This window comes from Pinus tabuliformis, chromosome 3_1 (assembly GCF_031772625.1).
Source record: "Pinus tabuliformis cultivar Carrire ecotype Pingquan chromosome 3_1, CPIR1, whole genome shotgun sequence".
Taxonomy (NCBI): domain Eukaryota; kingdom Viridiplantae; phylum Streptophyta; class Pinopsida; order Pinales; family Pinaceae; genus Pinus; species Pinus tabuliformis.
In genome coordinates this window covers 67,514,916-67,539,324 of record NC_142301.1, presented here as the reverse complement: position 1 = coordinate 67,539,324, position 24,409 = coordinate 67,514,916, and the positions used below count along the sequence as shown (strand labels likewise).

The 24,409-nt window shown below is 37.2% G+C and overlaps 1 pseudogene; it reads left to right on the top strand.

Moving 5' to 3' along the window:
• LOC149185814 (IN2-2 protein pseudogene) lies at window positions 1-23,980 on the top strand (annotated as a pseudogene).
• The last annotated feature ends 429 nt before the right edge of the window (window positions 23,981-24,409 follow it).

Below are 24,409 nucleotides of genomic sequence, written 5' to 3'. Positions count from 1 at the left end.
ATGGCACAATTAGTAGCAACAACAAATACAGTGCGTAGATTGTGTTTGGGGTCGCAAGGATTAGAAGTATCAGCACAGGGGTTAGGTTGCATGGGCATGTCTGCCTTCTATGGCCCTCCAAAGCCCGACGAAGAAATGATATCTCTCATCCACCATGCCGTCTCCAGGGGCATCACTTTTCTGGACACTTCAGACATTTATGGGCCCTTCACCAACGAAATCCTCATTGGAAAGGTAGGACTGCCTGCCCCCTCAAGGGGTTTCTATTTTCCTTAGAATTACCAATGAATTTATATGGATCTTAACTTGAGATTTTGATTCACACTTGCAGGCCATTAAAGAGATAAGAGACAAAGTCCAATTAGCTACAAAGTTTGGACTCAACTATCCAGATGGAAAACGAGAGATCCGAGGAGATCCTGCATATGTTCGCGCCTGCTGCGAGGCAAGCTTGAAGAGACTGGATGTCGAGTGCATTGATCTTTATTACCAACATCGGATTGACAAAACAATCCCAATTGAAGTCACGGTATGTATGCATATCATCGATTGAATTTATCTTTGTTTGGGTGTATTTATCGTTGGTTTGTGTTAGGTTTAGTCTTTATTAAGTTTTTGCTGACGGGAATCCATGTAACGTAATCAATCTCTATGTTTAGGTTTAAGAGAGTCTCCCACAACTTTGGTAACATCATCCCACACTCACATAGATAGTTTTTCCATCCAACATTGAAACATCTCAGCCTAGCTCAATTTAGCATGGAAAAAAATATTGTTTGGGTAACATGTTTAATAAATTTATTAAGAACATTTGTTTTCTTAAAACCATCACATGGATTAGATCATTAACCTTATCACATTGATTAGATCGTTGACCTTATCACATTGGTTATATTGTATTGTAGGAATAGTTGATACTCTTGGGCCTTAATTTGAATTTGTGGAAAGTACTTTGTTTCACCTATTATGCATAGAACAACTATTTGCCATAGCTCTTAATTTCCTTGCCACCCATTATCAATTATTTCAAGGATTGGGTGAGAAATACACCTTTGCAAGGATATACACTTTCTTTCAAGTGAAGAAATCTGGAGCAGCTTTCAGGTATTCATAGTCCTGCTTGGGATTGGACCACGAGACCTGTAGGAACCAAACCTCCCCACCTATCCATTGGTCCACATCCTCAGGACTTTTGCAATGACATACACTATAGTATGTATATTAGTAACCATCATGTCCAATGGCATGCGTACTTACATACATACCACACCATAACATACCTCACTATAATATGCATAAGGTTCACCTATGGTTTACATATTGGTTGTACTATGGGTCCATTTTATCATTTATGGGAATGGGAGCTTTTTAGCCATCCAAAAACTTGGGATTCCAATATTGAAATAGAGGTATGTTATATTTTGTTGTTGAATATATAGTTACAATAATTATCCCATATGCTTTTCTTATTGTCTATTCAATGTTGAAGACTTGTAAGGCATCCTTTAAGGAGTTAATGTCAGGGAAAGAAAATTGTTGTAAAATAAATAGCACTACAACCACAAAAACAATGCCTCACAATCATTGGGGAAAGAAAAGCACAATAGAATACTTAACACTACAACCACAAAAACAATGCCCCGTAATCATTAAGGTCAATATGCTCAAACATTAAGACAAATAATTTCACTGATTGATTTTTGATAAAATATTATTGTAGTAAGAATGTGAGTCACTAAGTCAAATTGGAAAACAATAGAAACAAGTAGAATATACATGCCCTATCAAAACTCAATCAAACTTGCCATGACTAGGTACGAATAGAAAAACTTATGGATATAATTTAAAAGTTTAATACATCTATAATGGATAAATAATAATTCTTCAACATTCTCTCTCTCTCTCTCTGAGGTGATTTTCCTATAGCATGTTTGTAGTGGGATTCATAGTTTTTTTTATAAGATTTGATGCATTTATTAAAGGGTGAAATGTCAAGGAAATAGTTTTTGTTATATAAATTAATTGGTGTATGGGCTAAATATAGAGCATAATGAAGAAATCTAAAACATGGATCCTAAAGTTCCAAGCCAAAGCACACAAAGAACTTGCTCATTGCAATACACGACAATGTTTTCATTAATTGATGCTTGTATTATATTTAAATGATATGTGCAATTGCTAGTAAAATGGAAGATTTTTGTAAGAGTAGGCTACTTCTGGACAAGTGACATCTTTCATTAACCTATAAAGAACATCTAAGTGTTACAAGCTATAAGTACCACCTAGATGTGGGAGTTCAAATACACAAGATGTCAAATTTTGCTAAGCACAAAATTTACTGAGGAAAATTATTTATGACATATGCACGACATATGCAAATAAAGATGATTTTAAGATTTATACTACAATACATGAGTTCTCAAGGAGCTCCTTTTTGCTTTTGAATTGTCCTCAATATTTGTTGTATATGGGGGAATTTCTCTCTAAAGTATGCTCATAGAACCACTTAGCTTGCAAATGTAGTTTTCCTTTTCTATCAACTTGTTATGTTTTAGTCTATTTGATTTTTGTTTCCCATGCCCTTGTATCTAGCTATGTGTCTTTTCCTAGAGCATTTTAGACACTTGGAATAATATCTTGGGGGTGCATAACTTGTTCCTCCTCCTCTAAAGGCATAAGCTCGTGTAATTAGTTTAGGTTTCCAATGTTAACCACATAATGAATCTTCAGATAGCCAAGAGTTTGAGAAGGAAGTAATTCACTCCAATGGCTTACAAGATGCTATACAAATCATATCTAATAGACTTTAATTACATGGGGTGTCTAATACACTAATGTCAAGTGTATGTGTGAGGGAGTGGTTGAGATGGCTTGCTATTTGTTTGTGGCTTCATTCTTATATTAGATTAAATGTTTGATATTTTGTGTGCAACATAATTTATTTGCTTAAAATTTTTGTTAGTGTAAGTACTTGAACTAGGGTATACATTCCTCATTATAAATGTTATATTTCAACATGGCATGGGATATATATTTAGAGAGACAAGTGACTAGTTGTCCTCCCTACGTAAGAAACAAGGGTAGAAAATTGGGAGGTCAATCACTACTTGAAAAGGTTATGGAATGTCAAGGAGTGCAAGTGCAAGTGTTCAACAAATTGTGTCTTCTTGAGTTGTTAAGTTTTTTCTTTTCTTTGAATTCTTAATGTAATTACTTAGTACTCTTTGTAAGTTGATTTAGAAAGAGCAATTAAAGGATACTGGTGGCTGAATTTTCTATAGAAGTTATTCCTTTTAATAAAAAAATTATCGTGTTACATTATTGGTCGTTGGTCATTCTTTGAGCATTTTTTCTTAGGAGCTACATGTAGTCCTTGATACTGGGCTATAATTTGATGGCACTAGATGGAATCTTGTTTAGAAAAATAAATTTTGATTTTTTCCTCATGCTTCCCTTCTATTATCAGATCTAATACAATCTTGACATCTTACAAATGATCCTACTTTGTTGGGTTGTAATCCAAGGTGTCATTAAGGTATGCAATAACAAAACTCCCAACTTAAGATCTGAAAGATGTTGTTGATTATGCTCATAAAGGTGGCAAGATAACTAGTAAGTCCATGCAACATACAAGACCACTCAAAGAGCCCAAACTTGGTTTTGAAGTTTGTGTTCTAAACATCTATGAGTTCTATTTGAACTTGATGGTAGCTAGAGGTTGAATCAATTTCTAGAAAAAAATCATCCCATTGGAATTGATTAATGATCTTACCAATGTATGGAAGATGATATTTATTTTCAATTGTTATAGTCTATGCATGGTTTGCTACTTATCATCTCTTAAAACCATTTAGTTAAAAGGTAACTAGGGAGGGTATACTATAGGAGTTATTGAAGAGAGTCACGAAAACAATTTTTTTTTTGGGACCCTTGCATTAATGTATTCAATAATTATCAAATAGGAAGTCATAAATTATGAAGTTCACACATAATTCTATTTTTTGGTGAAATGTCTTTTTATGCAAGTGATTTTAAATGTTCAAAGTCATTAAAAAATCAAAATGTTGTTTGTTTAGCTATGACAAACTTTATAGAATATCAACACAACATGCAAATACATTTGTAAAGTAAATAATTAATGGATGAACTAGTTAAGCAAAGAGGAAAATATAAACATCTCAAGAATATGATTGGTGATGAATTATTAGAAAAAGATGAGGAAATTTCTCACCTGGAATAACATAGCCAAAACCTACTTACTCAAATCAAGGAGATAAGATGAGATGAGATAAGATAAGATAAGATAAATATATTAATGTCCAACTAATGACTACAGAAGTATGTCAATGGGATTGTTAAGTAACATGTTGTCTAGATCCTATACAAAGCATGAGTGCTAAAAAAATTCTCATATAAAGCAAGAAGCGGGAAGTGAAATATAATAAAGTCTAATCTAAACCCTAGAAATCTAAATCCAAAAATGGAGAGGTGATCCTTGAGATAGATGTGCAAAGAGAATGGATCTAGAGTCTATGGTGCCAATAATATGAGATTACTTTGGTCCATAGGGATCATCTCTCCTACCATCCAAGGCGAAATAGAGAAAACTCAGATTAGATGTTTATCTAGAAGAAGAATCAAAAGAGGATCTAGAATGAGTGTTATGTTGTTGTCTAGAAGGAAGAACCTATCTTTGTGATTTCCAAGATATATTTTGGTGACTAATATACCTGCAAATGTAATGCCCCATGTCCTACCTAATCTAGGGTCAACAATATCCATTTGCTACTTGATGCCCCTAGTAGGGATAATTGTAAAGAAGGAAGTGATATTTTGGGTGGAATCTAATCCAGTATGTGGATGTGGCTAGAGTATAGAAGAGAAGATTTGAAGGGATTCCTACAATTTACTAAAATATCAAGTGTAGGAATTGGTTATATGTGGAATTAAATTTTTCATACAATGAGTACTCACTCTGTGTTAGGTAAACTTGACTTGAGGAAGAGTCAAAGTTGGCTGTGTCATTAGTGGAGGTTTTGGGCCCATGGTTTTTGGTTGCCAATGGTAATTTTCCCATGGAATTCATGTAGTAGAGAATTTAAAAGGATGGGGGGAATTCATTACAATGGTGCCAAGGAGGTGAGCGGTGAAGGCCCATTGGGTCGGGCTTGGCTAGGGTTTTGGCCAAGGGATCTAATGGAATTCCATTAGGATGGGGTTTTCCTAGGGTAAATTATGTGTATTGTGTTTAATATTTTATTTTTGTTGTTTATGTTTAATTTTTCTCTCGGTAAATAGGTTATACTTTTTAGTTTACCCATATCAAAAAATTTGAAAATACATGATTTTTTTTTTCCAAATCACGTATTTTCATTTTCTTCAGTGTAAGTCTACTCAAAAGTATGTATAGTGGGCACTCATTGGACGAGGAATTTAATTCCACATCCAACGAGTGCATATAATTGAAATTAGAGTAAAATTATAAGGAAATACATTGGAAATACAATAACAAAAAAAAGGTTTTCCTTCTTTTCCTTTGAAAACCAATAACTCTTATTTTATTATTTTTCTTAGGAGGCCCATTTTAGACCTCAAAATTCGCCTAATGCTTTGGGAAATGAAGAGAGGCTTCTTGTGGTGATAAGAAGCCTTAAGATTGGGGTAGGAGGGTTGAGTGCTAGTGAAGGAATGCCAAATTTTATTGTGAAGGAACTTACATTCATTGCCATATCATTTGTTCATGGGATATAATCCATATTTTAGGGAAGGTGAGGTTGGTCTGATTTGATGGGGATAGGACTTAAGAGAAGCATCCAAAATGATGGATGAAAGATAATTATATTTAGAATTGGTAGAATCAAGGCACGAGAACTAGGAATCAAAGAGGAGAATCTAGTAGAGATGAGAAGTAAAGATGTTAGGATCTCACTTATCAAAGAAGAAGGTTGTTCAAGGTGGGCCCAAGGGAGGGGGAGATAGGGGAGGGCATTTTCAACCCAAATGAAGAAAGATAGAAGAGTGTGGTTGGCTAAGATGATGGAAGTTACCTATAAATGATGGATGAAGGGGAGTTGAGCCTCATTGAACAAGATATAGTCTGCTACACTCGTCCCTCCACCATGAAGTCAACAAGTGAAGAATCAAGGCTCCAAGAAGCAAGGAAGGCCATTAAGGATAAGTATCTCATCAAATTCAACAAGCTAGAAGAGGTGTTGTGCCCACCATAACCTGTAATAGGTCTTAAAACATCATCATATAGTTGCTAGAGTCTTATTGAATCTAGATCAATTTCTTGAATGAAAAAAATGTCCACTAAGAAATCATGGAGACAGACCTAAAGAGCTATGATATGAGCATTGAAGTTTCCCAATATGACACCTCCCATCATAAATTATTGAATAATTCTAGCATGTAGTCTAAAAATAGGCTTTCTTCTAAGTTATTGTGAATAGAAAACTACAATGAAATAGAGGGGAGTAACCAAGTGCCATGTAAATGTATCTAGGAAGGAAGGAAAATCCATCGAGGTGAATCCAAAGGTCCAAGGAACCTATAAAAACCGTTTAAACCCACTAGAGACACCTTATCTTGGAGGGCGTCCCTAGTCAATAAAGAAGCTCCTTCTGAATCTCTGCCACCACTTGAAGATTTGGTCTCCAATTAACATACCCAAAATTAGTGATAACTTTATATGTCTAAGAGTGGCCATATAGGGATCCTGTGAGTGTTAGTGATAAAGAGTATATCAGATGTACCCAGAGCATTAGATATCTTACTTGGAGATGACCAAAAGTATCCATTATTTTTCCAACAACTAATTGAGATACGTGAACCCTGAATCCTTCTCCAATAGGACCTTTATTTAGAGGCCCCAAGCCAGGAGTAGTTGAGGGGATGATAATCTCAAATAATGGCCCTAAGGTTACAAATAACTATTCATTTCCCTACTTGTTGCATTTTGCAACCATCTCCTTTGAGTGTTTTAAGTCTACAACTTGGGATCAAGTAGGATATTCATTTAAAAATACCATGTTGGGAAGGGAGAATAGTCTATGCTTGGCGTAAAGCACTCTAATATGATCCCCAGCTTATTTGAACCTAATGAAAAATGTAGAATCTTGAACCAAGTACTCTTAGGAGTAAGGTTTGGAAGCCCAAGGTTTTCTTTGAGGAGCATGATTCCAAATTGCATGGGGTTCAAGGAAAGAGATTATAAGAGAAGTCCCCTAACCTTCAAATGAAGTTTTTGAGCCCTCTTAGTGCATTGTTCCCTTAGCTTAGCTATAACAACTTCCTCGACCTCAAAAATATGGGTTTGGGGGGTCATGTCCTTACCCCTAACTACTTTCACCCATAAGATAGAATTGGAGAATCAAAATCTCAAGGAGAAACTCAAAAAGAGTTTATAAAAAAATATGAAGAAAATTCCCATTGAAGGAATCTTTTTTTTATTAAGCTCAGAAATGGTGAGGCTACATCATGGTCATGTTCAAGAATAACACCTGAATATGGAAGAGAATTGAATCGGTGACTTAACATCTAGGAGTACCTTAACAACACACCCGATCAATGTCTATCCAAGACCCTGTGGACCCACTGGAGGAATCATAATAAAATGTTTTTTAAATAAATCAAAATGTTAAAATGTGAGAGAATAGAGAATATAACCATTAAAAATAAAATTGACAAATAAAAAAATAATGAAAAATTTTCATGTCTAATGGATCAAATCAAAACCTACTTACACAAATTAAGAAGAAAAACAATGATAAGGAGTTACTACAAAAAAAACAACTTACCAAGAAAGAAGTGTCAATTAATAAAGAAATAATGAGTGAACTTACAGAATTAGAGAAGTTTTCAGATGTAAAATCCCAATCTAAAATGAATCAATACAAATCCAATCAACACCATAACTTAGGAAGATGAAAATCTAATTAAAGTAATGATAGTTTCAGATGTTAAAGTACCATTGATGGAAATTACAAGTGTAATTACTAATAGCAAATTAGTGTTGAACAAAATTTCACACAGACATATGAAAAAGACATAATACCTAAAGTGAATTGGAAAACATTAAAGGTATGATAAGTAAAATAATGCTGTAATGACATCTTATCAACATCATAATCACAAGTGTCAATACTTTAAGTAATTAGCATATCAATATCATTAAAATTCATTGACTTATATTTTGAAGAATATTAATGCCAATGCAATTAAGTTTCAAAAAAAGTTCATCATGAGAACCCTATAAATATACAATTCCACAAACGATTGAATTAGAGAAGGAAATGTAATGAACACAACATAACATATCATTAATATTAATGATAATAATAAAAAAAAAATTAATGAAAGGACATGACTTAACTAAAGGACATGACCATTCAACCAATGTGAGTAGTCAATGTGTATATATGTGTTATCACCGAAAGTGATTATATGTCATTCATTTTATCATAACTTATTTGATTATTTACTTGTCCTATATGAATTTTTGTTTATGGTCCTTATTATGCTGAACAAAAGTAAATGACAATGGTTGATTTTAATCCTTTTTGATGTTTTAAAGCAAGTTTGTTGAAAAAGATAACTTGATTTTGGAGAATAATGATCCCAATCAATGTGTCATTATAAATAAATTATAAAAGTATCTTGGAATTGAAATAGAGGAAAGGCTTTTAGACTCCAATCTCCTTTCTCTCACCATTTAAATACTACTATGAAAGTAGTAATATCTTCTCCACAATGTAGACCATTATTGATATTGGAATAATGCATAGCATACAAAATATACAAAATTTCCTTACATGTTGCTCACATGATGAGATAGATTATTTGAAAATATTATTCAAGTATGAACAAAGAATTCCCCCAAGGAAATGCATTTATAACTTATTCATTAAGGGTAGAATGTTGAATAAGGGTAGAATGTTGCCGATTTATTAGCAAGGTCAAACAAAATTTACTTTGAACTCATAATTTCCCAAGTATGCAAACATCATTTTACACTTGTATTCATGAATTGAATTTTTATATGAAATTCAATACTATAGGATTAAGAAGTATTTAGCATTACGTAGTTCATCCAGTAGAAATGTCTTCTTAATTGCTAACTTATTAAGCATCATTTAAGAAATTAAAACTAAAAAACCTACCATCCCTTTCTTTACTAAATGGTTGATTCTCCATTAGCAACTTTACTAGTAACTACCCACTCTTTTCCAAAATCCACTAAGAAAACTTCCATATTTCCTTGTTTCTTTCTTGAGGTAGATTATAGAATTAGAAGCAATTGAGAGAAGTTATATTGCTTGTGGTAGAATTGCTACGTGATTGAGAGTGGTTATATTTCTTGTGGTAGAATTAACGAAGGAAAGCCTTTCCTTTGCTAAATATCACATCGTAGCCACGATTCTCCAACATAACAATTTAAACTAAATTCTTCTTTAGACCTGGAACATACATGACATTTTTTAATGTGAGAGGAGAACTAGAATCCCTCTGAAAAGTAACAATATCGATGTTGGTTGTGCTATACCTTCCATCATCTCCCATCTTGATGTGCATCTGGAGGTCCTTCTCCTCCAAGTCACTAAAAAATTCTTTGTTGTTAGTCATATGGAATGAGGCTCCACTATCCAGATACCACACACTACCCATCACTAATGTCACCATGCAAACACTGAGGGTAAATCCAATTCAAATTGTGAAGCAAGAGGTTCACCTGCCGCTCCTCTTAAGGGCTTATTTCTAGTCTTCTTGTGCGGACACTTCATGGCATGGTATCTCAACTCATGACAGTGAAAAAATTTAATCTTCGACAAGTCCTTCTTCTTGCTACCCCGACTGGAATCTCCTTTGGGTTGGATTTTATTCCCTTTCCCTTTCTTCGCCTTTCCATCTAAGGCACAATTCTCCTCATCATCATGCTTGGATGAGGTTCCATCTCTGGTGCTCCGCCTTATCTCTTCTTGCACCAAATCAAACCACAAATTCTCCCACTTTGGTAGATGCTCCCTCCCATTTATCGAATCCTAGTAGTCGTGTCACCTCTTGGGAAGGCCTAAAAGTGTTAGTCTGACCAGATCATCTTTGGAAACTGTAATACCGACACTCCCAAGATCATCCCGACTGTAGGAATTTACAGGGTAGGTTCCTTAGATAGAACACCAAAGGACACCGCTCACAAATAGATTAGAGATCGGTACACCAGTATTATTGACATGGTTAAAACCCTCAAAGAGGGAAACAGTCCACGGCCTGAGCCAATGCGACCACTTCAGGAAATTTATTAATGTAAAAGAAATAAAATTTACATAAGCTTCTCTCATGAATAATCACCTAACAAATGACCCTCCATGCTCTTTAAATAGAGATCATGGACCAATCGGGTGTTAAGCCATGGATCAAGTGTCGGTAATACTGAGGAGAGAATGAATTGTCAGATCAATTCATGTCTAGAAAATATCGTGACCATCGGATTGTAAGTTACAAAAAGTACATACTAAAGAAACACACTTTACCTAACTATACACTAGACCAAGTTGTACTTAATTATTTCCTATGTGTTGGAATATCCTAACATCCCCCCTTAAGAAAAACTTGGGATAGGATTGAAGGATGTACAAAGATGACACAATAGGAGAAGGAAGGAGGCATTAGAGCCTATCCCCCCTTAGTGACAACTTCCTGAACTCCAACCATAAATTGAAGTTTAGTAAACTTCACCTCTATGAGAGCCTTTGTAAAGATGTCTGCAACTTGATCATTGGTTGAACAATATTTCACTTCAAGAACATGGTCATGAATGAGCTTTCTGATGAAGTGCATGTGTAGTTCAATGTGTTTGTTGCACTGATGTTGGACTGGATCTTTGCATAGTTGAATGGCACTTTGATTATCACACCAAAGTGTAGTCGGATGCTACTGCTGAAAACCAAACTCTGACAGGATCTGACGAAGCCACAGGGCTTCCTTACTAGCTTCAATGACGCCACGATACTATGCTTCTGCTGAAGAAAGAGAAATGTCACTTTGTTTCTTGAAATCCCATGTAATAGGTCCAAAGCCAAGAGTGAAGACATAACCCACAGTAGACTTCCGATCATCAGGGTCACCAGCCCAATCAAAATCAGTGAAACCAACCAATAGAGGATATGCTTCTGCACTATAATGAATCCAAAACTGAACTGTACCTCGAACATAACGAAGTATTATTTTAGCTGCTTTCCAATGACTTTCATGTGGGTTTTGCATAAACCAAGCAATAAGGCCAACAACAAAGGAAAGGTGAGGATGGGTATGGTTCAGATACAAATTTTTTCCAACAAGCTGATGGTATAAGGTAGCATCAACTTTAGGGGAAGTACAAGTGACTAAAAGTTTGGCTCTAGACTAAAAGGGAGAAGGGGATCGCTTACAATCTTCCATGTGAAAGTCATGTAGAATATCATATGCATACTTGGACTGGAAAGGAAAATACCTTCTTTAGATTGCAAGACTTGAAAACCAAGAAAATAATGCAAGTGTCCTAAGTCTGTCATTTCAAACTGCTTTTTAAGGTTGGACTTCACATGGTTTATAAGGTTTGGATCACCACTAGTAAGGATAAGATCATCAACATAAAGAACAAGAATGATAAGAGACTTACCCACTTTCTTGGTGTAGACAATATTGTCATAATGACACCTAGAAAAGCCAGTATCTAAAAGAAATCTATCCATTTTGGCATATCGAGCCCGAGGGGCTTGCTTGAGACCATAAAGGGATTTCTTAAGCCAACATACAAGGTTGGATTCTGTTTGTATAAATCCAGGAGGTTGTCAATATATATTTCTTCATGCAAGTCCCCATGCAAGAAGACAGATTTAACATCCATCTTATGGACTTCCCATTTGAAAAAGGAAACAAGGGAAAGAACAAGGCAGATAGAGTTCATTTTGGCAACAGGGGAGAATGTTTCAGTATAGTCAATGCCTTCAATTTGTGAAAAACCCTTAGCAACAAGACGAGCTTTATGTTTATCAACTTTTCCATCGGGTCCAAACTTGGTTTTGTAAACCCATTTGCATCTAACAAGTTTTCATCCCTTTGGAAGAGGAACAAGGTCCCATGTATCATTTGCCAATAGAGAACGATATTCTTCATTCATAACTGCATCCCAATCTAGATGGCCTAAAGCTTCTGCAAAGGTGTTAATATCATAACTCGCTGAAGCTTGAGCCAGTAAATAAGAGGCTCTATTGAACTGAGAACGTGTACAACACTGATCTGTAGGATCACCTGCAAGAGCACCTACTGCATCCTGAGTAGCACAGACCCATTTTGGAAGCTAAGGAGCTAAAGGAGGATCTCGAGAAGGTGGGGGAGGATTTTCATCCCCGTTGTCATCATCTGAAGAGGGAATATTTTCAGAAGTAGAAGGGATAGAGAGAGGTTGCACATCCACTGAACTAGGCTCGTAGGCCAATATATTTTCAGCAAACTTTACATCTCTTCTAATGATAACATTTTTGGATTTATGTTGAAGAAGTCTATATCCTTTGACATATTTAGAATATCCAACAAAAATACATTTTTCACTCTTAGGTTCTAAGGCTTTATGTTTCGCATATGGAATATGGGCCCATGTTTCACTTGTTGGGTTGTGTTATATTCTTTCCACGACTAACCTACGTAGTGAACCAGGGGGTTAGAGGGGGGGGCGGAGTGCCCCCCTCGTTGCGCCAATTGCGCAGTGGGGGGCTCACAGGGGGGTTGACAGCCACCCCTATCCGGGGGGTTTGAGGGGGGCGAGTAGCCCCCCTCTACGGGGTCCGGGGTAGTGCCCTAGGAATTTTTTTTTGACCCTATATTAGGTTGGGCAAACCTACCTATGGTTTTCGGTCCATGGTTTTGGACGCGATGGTTTTTGGTCCATGGTATTGGATGCTTCGGCATGTATAAATATGTATTGTAACATTGAAAGGAATATAATGAAAAATCAAGCTGGTAGTCCCAGTTTTGGGATCCAGGGGAAACTCTCCGTGTATATGTGTTTTATGTGTTATGCTCTCGCATTGTTTATTTTCTGTGTTTTAGAATTCGTATGTAGGTAATTTCTGTACAGGGTTAAAACCTACATTTGGTATCGGAGCTATTTTGGCTTCAAGGGGACGCCTTTGTTGCTGAGGGGTTTCACTCGGGCCTGTGGTAGACCTCTGTTCAGTGGGAGATCTGCGAGGTTGATTTTGGTGGTGAAAGAAGATGGCGAGCAGTGGAAAGATAGAGATCAAGAAATTTAATGGTCAGAGTTTTGAGTTGTGGAAACTCAAGATGGAGGATCTGTTGGTGGATAAAAATCAATGGATCGCGGTAGATTCAGGTACTAAACCAACAGGAGTGTCCGATGAAGAATGGAAGGAGTTGGATCGGAAGGCAAAGAGCACAATACGATTATGTGTCTCAGATTCAGTATTGCTAAATGTATCAGGGGAAGCTACGACGAAGGCTTGTGGGACAAGTTAGGGACTTTGTGCCAATCTAAGTCTCTGGTGAATAAACTGTTCTTGCGGAAAAAGTTGTATAACCCGAGGATGAAAGATGGAGACTCGGTGACAGAGCATCTGAACGCATTTAATACTGTGGTAAGTCAGTTAGCATCTGTTGATATTAAAATTTCAGATGAAGATAAGTGCATCAGTTTGTTGTGTTCTTTACTAGATTCGTGGGATAGTCTGGTTATTGCAATAGGTAGCAATGCAACTACCTTACAGTTTGATGAGATAGTATCATCCTTGCTGACGGAGGAGATGAGACAGAAAAATATGGAGAGCCCAAATGGTGATGCCTTGTCTATACGAGGACGGTCCCAGAACAGAAACCAAAATAAGTCATCGAGTGGGAGATCTAAATCTAGAGGGAGACCTAAATCTCCAGGAAAACCTTTAAAGGTGGTGTGCTGGAAATGCGGAAAGGAAGGGCACTACAAAAGGGACTGTAAATCTAAAGCTCCTGATAAAGGAAAGGGATCTGATGATGCTCCTTCTATAGAGGTGAAAACCACCTTAGATGAAGGTTGGGATGTGTACTTTGCTTCTTCAAGTACACATGTAGATCATGAGGCATGGTTGATTGACTCAGGTGCATCCTTTCACTTCACTCCCCATAGAGAGTGGTTCTACGAGTATGAGAAATATGATGGTGGTGATGTCTTCTTAGGGGATGATAGGAAGGCTAGAATCGTTGGTCGTGGAAAAGTAAAGTTTTAGTTGCAAGGTGGAAGGGTTAGAACACTTCCGGGTGTTCTGCATATTCCTGCATTGGCCAGAAATTTTATTTCTGTAAACAAGCTGGATGATGTAGGTGTAAAAATAGTGTTCTAGAAGGATACCTACAAAATGGTTCGGGGAGCACTGGTATTAATGCGGGGAGTTCGAATTGGAACTCTGTACAAGCTGCAAGGTAGCACTGTTATTGATGGGTGCAACAGTTTTGTGGTTCCTGAAAGTGGAGCAGAAAATTTAGTGGTCTCTGGAGAGAAGACCATGTTGTGGCATCAAAGGCTCGGACATATTGGATAGAAGGGCCTTCAAATACTTCATGGTAAAGGTATGGTAGAAGGTATGAGTAATAGCTCTTTGGATTTTGATTTCTGTGAAAATTGTGTATATGGAAAGCAGAATTGGGTGAGTTTCCCCTCTGGTAGTAAGAGGGAAAAACAAATACTAGAACTTGTGCACAGTGATGTGTTTGGACCTGTGAAGGTTCCATCACTGGGTAAGTCTGTGTACTATGTATCATTTATAGATGACTTCTCAAGGAATACATGAATATATTTCCTTAAGAATAAATTTGAAGTCTTTGACAGGTTTAAAGAATTTAAGGCTCTGGTGGAAAACCAGATAGAGAAGAAGATAAAGGTGTTGAGGGCAGATAACGGTGGAGAGTTTTGTAGTAAGGAATTTGAAGAATTTTGTAAGAAGTGTGGTATATCACGGTAGAAGACTACTCCATATACACCTTAGCAAAATGGAGTTGCAGAAAGAATGAACAAGACGTTGATGGAAAGGGCAAGAAGCATGCTCAGTGGTGCCGGGTTAGGACAAGAATTCTGGGCAGAGGCGATGGAGACAACATGTTACCTGGTCAATAGATCACCTTCATTAGCATTGGAGGATAAAACTCTACAAGAGGTATGGACTGGTAAGAAACCCTCTCTTTCACATTTGAGAGTATTTGGATGTGATGCATATGTACATGTTCCAAAGGAGAAACGAACCAAGTTGGATAGTAAATCTGAAAAGTGCATCTTTATTGGGTATAAGGATGGTTTAAAGGTTTATAAGCTTTGGAAACCGGAAACAAGGAAGGTTGTGTATAGCCGAGATGTGGTGTTCATAGAGGTGAAAAATGTTATTAAACATGAAGTCCAAGCAAAGGAACCTGAGAAGATAGAGTTTGAGCTAAAGGAGGAAGAATCAGACTCTACAACAGAGGAAGAATTAGAAGATGAAGAGCCACAAACTCTGGGTGTAAGAAGATCAGTTCGAGAAAGAAGGCAGCCAGAAAGGGATAGTCCATTTGCTTTCTATTCAAATTTTATTTTATCTATTACTGATGATGATCCCAGAACTATGAAGGAAGCAGTAGATTCAGAGGATGGAAAACTTTGGAAAGAGGCCATGGTTGATGAAATGGCTTGGGATCTGGTGGAGTTGCCAGCTGGAAGGAAACCCATTGGCAGCAAATGGGTGTTCAAGAAGAAGACAAATGCAAAAGGAAAGGTGGAGAAATACAAAGTTCGGTTGGTAGTAAAAGGTTATTCCCAGGTGCTAGGAATTGATTTTGGTAATATTTTTTCTCATGTTGCCAAGGTAACTTCTATTAGGTTACTTTTATCTGTTGCTACTGCTTTTGATTTTGAGGTAGAACAAATGGATGTGAAGACAACATTACTTCATGGGGATCTGGAAGAGGAGATCTACATGAAGCAACCTGAAGGCTTTGCGGTGAAGGGTAAGAAATAACTGATATGCAAGTTAAAGAAGTCTCTGTATGGGTTAAGACAGTCACCAAGGATGTGGTATCATAAATTTGATACATTTATACGGGGACTTGGCTTCACCAGAAGCAAAGCAGATCACTGTGTGTATTTTAAATTAATTGGTGATTGTGTTATTTATCTGGTCTTGTATGTGGATGATATGTTGTTGGTTGGAAATGACAAAGAAATTATCCAGGATTTGAAGACCCAATTGTCCTCCAAATTCGACATGAAAGATCTTGGTGCTGCAAACTATATTTTGGGCATGGAAATTAAACGAGTTCAGGCAAAGAGGAAGCTTTGGTTAAACCAGAGGAAGTATGTCGAGACAATACTACAGAGGTTCAATATGTAGGATAGTAAACCAGTGAAGGTTCCTATTCCTGTAGGTGTAAAGTTATCTGCTGAACAGTGTTCCAAGACACAAGAAGAGGAAGAGGATATGTTTTGTGTTCCATATGCAGGTGCAGTCGGTAGCCTGATGTATGCAATGGTCTGTACTAGACCAGACATTGCACATGCAGTGGGAGTATTGAGTAGGTTTATGTCAAAACCAGGGAAGGAGCATTGGACAACAGTGAAGCGGGTTTTCAGGTATTTGCGTGGCACAAGTGATTATGGTTTGTGCTATGAAGGAAAACCAGGATTGGACAAAGTTTTGGATATTCGTGGCTTTGTTGATGCAAACTAAGCTGGAGATTTGGATCAGAGAAGATATACAAGTGGGTATGTGTTTAACCTATTTGGAGGAGCAGTCAGTTGGATGAGTAAGAAACAATATGTAGTGGCACTATCAACTACAGAGGTAGAATACATGGCAGCCACTCATGCAAGCAAGGAAGCAGTTTGGTTGCAAAGAATGTGTTCAAGTATGGGGTTAGTATAGGGAGCTATAAGGATAGACCGTGACAGCCAAAGTGCAATTTTCTTGTCAAAGAACCTGGCTTATCTTTCAAAGACAAAGCACATTGATGTTCAGTATCACTTTGTGAGGGATATGATAGAAGACAAAAAGGTGTTGCTGGTAAAGGTGGACACTTTGAAGAACACTGCAGATGCATTGACAAAATCTGTGAGCTCTGAGAAGTTCTCTTGTTGTAGAGAAACAATGGGAATTTCAGGGCTGGAAAAATGACTAAGCTCTCCTATGGCCCCTTGTGGAAAGAAAACAACAAGTGGGAGAATGTTGGGTTGTGTTATATTCTTTCCACGACTAACCTACGTAGTGAACTGGGGGGTTAGAGGGGGGGTGGATCACGCCCTTCGTTGCATCGATTGCGTAGTAGGGGGGTCACAAGGGGGGCGGCAGCCCCCCTGTTCGGGGGGTTTGAGGGGGGCGGGTAGCCCCCCTCTATGGGGTCCAGGGCAGTGCCCCAAGAAATTTTCTTTTGGACCCTATTTTAGGTTGGGCAAACCTACCTATGGTTTTCGATCCATGGTTTTGGACGCGATGGTTTTCAGTCCATGGTATTGGATGCTTCGGCATGTATAAATATGTATTGTAACATTGAAAGGAATGTAATGAAAAATCAAGCTGGTAGTCCCAGTTTTGGGATCCAGGGGAAAATCTCTATGTATATGTGTTTTATGTGTTATGCTCTCGCATTGTTTATTTTCTTTGTTTTAGAATTCATATGTAGGTAATTTCTATACAGGGTTAAAACCTACATCACTTCCAAAAACACGAAAGTGACTTACATCTGGTTTAATTGAGCTCCATGCTTCTTCTGGAGTGATATTCTTTAAAACCTTAGTAGGAGTGCGATTTACTATGTAATTTGCATAGTTAATTGCTTTTGCCCAAAAATTAAGATTAAGTCCTTTAGATTGAAGCATATAATTAGCCATTTCCTTTAAGGTGTGATTCTTCCTTTCAACTACACCATTTTGCTGTGGAGTATATGGAACAATATGTTGCAATTTAATTCCATGCTCAGTGCAAAATTTTATGAATTTGTTGTTAACATATTCTCCGCCATTATCAGATCTTAGCTTAAGAATTTGATGTCCAGATTGTTTCTCAACAAAGGCCTTAAAGGCCAAGAACATGTTAAAGACTTCACTCTTGAGTTTTGAGAAGTATACCCAAGCGCGTCTTGAGAAATCATTAATGAAAGTTAAGAAATACTTGTAGCCAAAGAATGAAACAACTAGAAGTGGACCACATAAATCACTATGCACAATATGTAAAGAGGTTGAGGCATGCCAAGAGGTAGGTTTTTCAAAACTATTCCGATGATGTTTTCCAAGTACACATCCGGAACAAACACAATCTCTATAAGATACCATAGGAAGAACTATCACCATATTTTCTTTACATATATTTTGAAGGGAGTGATATTTTAAGTGACCAAATCGCTCATGCCAAAGTTTGCTCACTTCATCATTATCAACAACAAATACCGAGGGAAGAGTTGATGACCCAAAGTTGTTAAAATTATACAACCTTGTAGAATCATCAGCAATGCTAGTAGTTAAAATCTATCTAGGATCTCTTAGGTCCTTAATTACAACATCACGAGGTGAAAATTCAACGATTTTACCTTCACCTGAATGATTTATCTGATATACAGATAGAAGGTTGTAGGATAAGGTAGGAACACATAATACATCATTAAATTGACCATTGTCTAGATGAATAGTTCCAGTCCCTACAATGCTAAGAGATCTATCATCACCAACATATATGTTTTTGGTGTTACAATCATTTAACGAAGAAAACATGGATTTGTTTTTGGCCATGTGATAAGAAGCTCCACAATCAATGAGCCACTCATGAGAATGAGAAGAAGAAGATACATTTAGTGCATAACTAGACCAAGATTCATGACAACCACATGCAGAAAATGTTATTCCTGAAGATGAAGTTGAAGTTGAAGAGTGTTCTAAATGGATGTTATGCTTCTTCATTGCTGCTTCCAAGGCTTCCATCTTCTTAAAGCATTTGGATTCTAAGTGGCCATCATGATTACAATAGTTGCAATGTCTACTAGTCTTCTTCTCTTTGTTTTTAGTTGCCTTATCATTTTGTTGAGTTGATTTTCATTTTGAGACTGAAATTGCTTAGGACCCTTGTTTGGTTTATTACCATTCTTTTTAGGATGTTGCTTCTTAGGATTCTTTGAATTTGGTTGTTGTTGTGCTAGCAAGGCTTTCTTAGAAGAGTTTCCAGTATTAAAAAGATCAAGATGTAAGATTTTTTCTTGTTCTCTTATTAAAGAATCACAAAAGACATCAAAAGAAGGGGACTTGTAGGCTTGTCCTTGAGAAATAAAGGCTTCTCTAGTAGAATGGAAGGTGGAAACAAACATAGAGTAGGATGAACCTAACTTAGTAAGAATGGAATACATAAGGCTACCATCTTCCTTCTTAATCTTAACACCTTCTAAGAGAAGTCTAAGGCTCTTGAACTTGGACAAAAAATATTCAATGAAAGAAAAATGATTGGGGTCCAACGTAAGCAACTCATTTTCGAGTTGATGGGCTCTAATTTCATTTTTAATTCCAAAAAAATTATTGAGCTGTTTCATTGCTTCATTGGGGGTATCAATTTCTTTGATATGGAATCTAAGGTTTGGAGAAATAGACATCCCTATCAACCCACATGCTTGTTCTTGCTTATTTTCTCATTTGGCTTGCTTATCTTCATATTTAGGTTTAGACTCTTGACCTAAGGCTATTCTATAAATACCTTTACTTCTAAGTAAATCCATAATGTAAGATAGCCATTGGAAGTAGTTGGTGCTATCAATAATAACTAGGCATGAAATTTTCATTTTAAAAGAAACTAAAGCTGTTGAAACTAAGTGTTCCAATGGAAATATCTCAAAAAATTAAGCCGATTAAAAAAAAACGGTTTTGAAAACGGCTTCTGGATGAAGAAGTTATGGCTTTTTGAAGAAAAATTGTTGAAGACGCTGACGAACCACATAAATGTTGGGAAGTGAATGATAATGTTATATTAAAAAAAATATCCCCCATTTGCAAATTATTTTATGTGACCCACTTTTATATATAAGTGAAAGTCACTTTTACAATGGTACTTTATGAACTATCCACTAAATTGTAAATTAAATAAAAGATAAAGTGACTTTAGAATTATAAGTGACTCACTTTTTATAATGGGTGAGGACACTTTTACATAAAGTAACTTTAAAACATAAGTTACTTGTGTGTTTTGAAAAAATAACTCAACAAAAAGAAAGACTTGAACCCAAGACCTCTATTCTCATAAAATAACTTTGGGCCAAGTGATCTAGTTTAAAAGGTTAATCATTTTTGGAAAAGAGGAAGGTTTTTTGTTTTTTGTTTTTGTTTTGTTTTGTTTTTTGTTTTTTTTTTTTTTTTTATGCGCACTGAAGCTTTGGAGTGCGTGCTTACTTGAAAAACCTATTTTTGTCTGCAAAACAAAAAAACCACACAAACCAAAACGAACACGCAAAAGTAATCCAAGTATTACGACTTAAAGTTAGATTTGACTGTGTTGTACTACCAAACAACCCCCCCATTTATAAAGAACAATAGCTAAGGTTAGGGCCATAAATGGGGACCCTTTTATAGTTTTAGGCTTAGGACAATAATACCTAACTCTAAGAAAATACATAGCAAAACCTTGCAAAATGAACTAAGGATGAAATCCATATCGCAAATCACACTTTTCCACATGACTATGTTAAAACACCTTCAAAAAATTGCGATATGTGATTAAGTCTCCCGCTGCGATAACATCACCTTGTCATTTCACAACCGCATTTCGCACTTCACATAGTTCGCAAGAAACTTAACCATGCCATTAGAACGACCGTTTGCGATTTGCGAAATGCAATATTGCGATATTCGCAATTGCATTTCGCTTGATCCATCCGGTAGCGCTATACTGTATCCCTTTAAAGACTGTGATGCGCAATTAAGAGCAGTAAAATGTGTGGAATAATTACGTTTTAAATACCAAAACAAACAAGTTGACAGGTTAATAAATATTTAGCGGCTCGCAGAAGGATAATCATTTTCTAGGTTATGGGAATTTATAATTGAGTATCTCATTAAACCTTTCTCACGATCCAAAGTCATTTCAGAGAAGCTTTCAGTCTTAATTACCAGATATCGTCTTCGCTGATATATCTTGTCTATTTCAGGCAAGCGACAAAAGACATGTCACTAAGAAAGGTGATGTAAAAACAGAGCAAACATAACATTGTTGAATCTAAGTTTACAGAGATGGCTCCTATCTTCGCTGATACAGTTTGTGATGCTGTCGGAGGCACAATAGCTTGGGAAGTGATTTACAATAGGCTAGAGGACGAGCATCCTAAAATCACTGTTATGAGAGCAACAACTGACTCAACAAGGTCTTCAGGACTTTAATGTAGGGATGCTTCCTGTTCTTTCCTTCATAGGATAGGAGCAAGAGCTAAAATCCTCCCCTATACAGATATGATTAGGTGGGTGATTGAAAACCTTATCATTGAAGATAGGCAGTTCAATAATTCAAGGATGGAGCTCATAGGGTCGTTCAGAGCAGAGGACTTGAAGAAGATGTACCACATACCTGACCCATAGGATATCTACGACAACACATTTGTGGCTAATTTCGCAAAGAAGAACCCAAACCCCTTCAAGCTAATTCAGGGTTGGAGAGTGTTGGACAACAAATTCAAATATGAAAAATTGGGTATGAATGCTATAGCCTCTTTGGCAAACCCCTACAACTATGCAACAACCATGTTAGGTAGATTGTATGGGCTATCCAATGATACTAAGTTCTCAATAGAATGGATTCCTCTGGTTGATGGTTGTGTTAATTCCCATATCATGAATTGGCCTTCCATCCTATCTGACAACCTAGCCACCACCATTACCGAATATCGACAGAAGAAAGCCTCCTCTTCAGATAACCTCCCTCCCTTCTATTTTAGTGCCTATATTATGGATACTATTTGTTTTTGCATGACATTTCCAACCATGGGTTGGAAATGGACCTTACAAGATCCTTACCCAATCCATCTCAGTCATAAACAAATATGGGAATCACATTACATACCTCACTTCTATAAGATATTCCATGCTGTTGTGTTGCCCCTACATCAAATAATTTTCAATAAGAAAGCCCCTAGGTTTTCCCAAGAAGCCGCAACAGACCTACTTATTGTCAACAAGTATTTCATTGAAGAATGGTTCACCTACATTAGGGTTTTTGGTAGCACAACTGATCCACACGTCCTTCCTTTATATGTTTATGATAAGTTATTAGCAAGAGAGATTTCCTACCAGACTGTGGGAAGGGGCCTGACTAAAGTTCTCAAAGACGGCAAGAAGTCATTATGGCCCACTTTCCCTGTCAAATGCGGTTCTTTTGCTTTAGCCAATTTTGTTCATGCTACTAAGGAATCAGCACATATGGAAGCCCTCAGGCTTCATACATTGCCTAAGAGGCAATTTGATCCAAACAAAGTGGCATATAATGTCACTATTGGACTAAAGCTCAAGCCATACAATCATGAAGACAATTATTTTGAGGATTTGTTACAGTCGGCTGTATCCTTCGAACAAGCATTTGAATGGGCAAAGGCGAATCTGAAACTTGAAGATTTTCAAAGATTTTAGGAATGCAGAGATGAGAGGCTCTGGGTGATCCCAATGCATCTATTAAAGCCCGAGGATAAGTCTACACCAAGTGTCACTGTTGATAGTGGAGGTCCTAGCTCTCAAATAGACTCTCAGGTAAACACTGAGAAGACACTAGACACAGGGAAACCCCAAGACGCAGACAACACAGCTGAGTCCAGTAGGAAGTCAGCTGAGAAACAAGTGATGAGCACCCCGACTATAGAGATCAGTTCAGAGGCCAAAGGCGGTAGTTTGGAGCAGGAGTGGGATCAGTTTAATCAGAAATTGCAAGGCACTCCCAAAGCCTCAAATACCCAAGAAACAGAGGAATGCAAAACTCCTCTGCATGTTCATAAGGATACAAAGCCCAAGTCTATCGGTAAACAGTCCACACCTATGGAGGAACAAGTGACAATGTCCCAGCATACTGAAATTATCCCTGCTCTGCCCACATTAGAAATCATTCTGAAAGTAACTGAAATACCTCCACTTGATGTGTTCTATAGCCCTCTCCACAAGGCTGTAGTTAGAAGGCAGAGAAAAAGGAGAAGGGTAGATACACCTGAATTCCCACTTGGAAACGAGCTGATGGACATTGTTTGGAAGGACATTCCTTTCAATCTGGTCGAGAACTTGACTAGATTATCACAGTTCACGGGAGCATACGCATCGGCCACTATGGACAAGGCTACTGAGGTCTCTACTTTACTAAGGGAGAAAGAGGAGAGAATTGCGTAGCTCGAACAAGAGCTCGAGACAGAGAAAGCAAGTGCAAACAGGCAAGTGGCTGAGAAACTGGCACAATTGCAGCAAGACATGGAGGTCCTGAAAATAAGCCATGAAGTCGATATATTGGCCAAAAATATGCAACTCCAAGAAATGCAGCAATCCATGGAAAGATACAAGGATGTTCCCACTACTGAGGATTTCATTAAAGAGGCCTTGAAATTAAATTCCATTATGGTGAAATAGTAGGAGTATTTCTGCTTGAAGATGTCACACATTACTCCCTATTTGACTACTAGCGACCAGCTGATAGATAAGGCAATCGACCAGAGAACGAAGTTTAATGATTTAAACACCAAAATCTCTGAGTTCATCGAATGGCAGGAAATAGAAGATGGAAGAAAAGCTAATATACCCGAGATTGAGGAAACTCATAAAGACATTCTCTTGACAAATTGGGATGCCAGAATCAAACAGGCCGAGCTAGCAGTCACAAGGGCAGCCAGAGTATCAAAGAATATCATTAAGGCAGTGAATCACATCCTATTCACCACCAATCTCATTAAAGAAGGCAATACAAATGAAATTCCCGATTTAAACGCTCTGTATAAAGGCTAGTAAGAAAAGGCGGGGAGTCAAAGAGAGGCAATTACAAAACTGACCATGACCAACTGGGAGTCGTATTGGCAGTATCTTGTTAAGCCACATAGCCAGATCATGAATCTCAACTGTTTCGTTCATACGACTCAAAGGATGTTGCCACCGCTCACCGCTGCGATCTTCATAGGACAACTCAGGACTCATTTTTGGGCACCTCCTCAAATTCAACCGATGACCGATATTTGCGACTTAAAGGACAGGCTGGCAGACAACAAGTCATCCTCTTAGTTTTGTTTATTTAGCCCCTGTTTATTTTTGGAGTTAGTTACCTAGTTAGGAGGAAGGTTGTTTCAAACCTCCTCAAATTTTGTATAATCTATTTTTGCACATTTAGTTAGAATAGTATTTATACCCTTCTCATGCATTTAGAGAAGGGTCCAAAATTTT